Source organism: Belonocnema kinseyi, chromosome 5, assembly GCF_010883055.1.
Source record: "Belonocnema kinseyi isolate 2016_QV_RU_SX_M_011 chromosome 5, B_treatae_v1, whole genome shotgun sequence".
Taxonomy (NCBI): Eukaryota; Metazoa; Arthropoda; class Insecta; order Hymenoptera; family Cynipidae; genus Belonocnema; species Belonocnema kinseyi.
In genome coordinates this window covers 10259908-10261659 of record NC_046661.1, presented here as the reverse complement: position 1 = coordinate 10261659, position 1752 = coordinate 10259908, and positions in this window count along the sequence as shown.

The following is a 1752-nucleotide window of genomic DNA, read 5'->3' as shown; positions in this document are numbered from 1 at the left end:
ATATCTACTCGGGAGTGGTGCTGACTGAAAACAGATGATTTGGAGCGATTCGCGCGCCATCTGTTGGTCATTCTAAGGACTTATTGAACTACCCTCGTACCTCACGAGATATGATCTTGGAAAGTGCACTCTTCATGCATGTAGAACTACGCTCATATTTCGGAATTTTGTCATAAATAAGTGTATGTGAATCACTTATCACATATGATACGCCTTTTGACATTAATAAATAAATAATTGTTTATAACAAAAGCTTGCTATCACTACTTATGTTTACTTTTTGGCCATTTTTTAGCATTTTTGTGGCCAAAAAGTCACCGTAATTGAATAAAAATGTGTAATATGTTTTTTATCCATAAGCAAATATTTTTATTCATAATTGTTTATAACAAAATATTGCTATAATCACTATTAGTACTTTTTGACTTCTTTTGTGACAAAAAAGTACTTATCATTGATTAAAAATGTGATATATATTTTTTCTTGATAAACGAATCGTTTTTTTAATAATGGTTTAAAACAATTTTTTCTATTAAATATTTTTTCTGCATTCAATTTTATACTTACCTCCAAGACACTTGTAATTCTCAGTGATTTTCGTAAATTGTACATAATATGCTGTGACCCTTTTTTGGCATTGAAAATACTTAATTAATTGATTACTTGAAAGTAATTACATATCAAACGTAATTCAATATTAGGAAAAAATTAATTAATGAAAAAAGTAATCACATAAACTGATTGTATCTAAAAGTTCTTTAAATAAATTTATAAAAAAGTTTAATTCATCAAAATTAAGTAATTAAGAAATAAATAGTTGATAAATAATTCAATGAAAACATGATTTATTATTGATTTTGGTAACAAAAGTATTCAAAAATGATTGTGACAAGAATTTATAATAAATAATTATTTAGAATGTATTTGTTTATTATTAAAAAACTATTTGTTTATTAATAAAAAATATATATCACATTTTTAATCAATGATAAGTACTTTTTTGCCACAAAAGTAGTCAAAAAGCACTCAACAGCGGTTATAGCTATTTTTTGTTATAAACAATTAGGAATAAAAATATTTACTTACACTGTAAAAAATACCTTTTAAAATTTCACGTCAAAGTGTAAATTTACATATATAAAAATTTCACTTTAAATGCACTAAAATTACAGGTTAGAAAATAGTAAAATTCCCCAGACTGGTAAAATTACCGACCGCGCATAAATCTCTATTTTATAACGAAAATTTCTTCACTTTTTTGTGATTTTAGATTCGTCCGTATAATATTCCACATTTGTTTAATTTTCGCAATAGAGCTTTTTTTCGCTCTTTTGTACGTGTGTTATAAGCGAACGTACATTTTGTTTGCAAACGTTGTTGCTCACTTTCAGCGAAAGCATAAATGCGAGTGACTGTTCTAAATTATAAATTTTATGCCATATAAGCTTGCGTAATCATAAATATATTCTTAATATGATCTTAATGATTTAAGTATTTGAGGTTAGGTTGATATCTTGGAGAAATTTTCCATCTTCCGTTGTTTTATTTAACGTCACATATTAAAATTCAGTTCAGTTGAGAATTTTACACTTTTGTTCAATTTTAGACATTTCCATACTAATTTCATACCGCTGCGCGTGAGTCCACTTTTTACATACGTGTTTAGCATACTAAAATTCCACAACCTTTTTTTACAGTGTATGGATAACAAGTATATTACACATTTGAATCAATTACGGTGACTATTTTGCC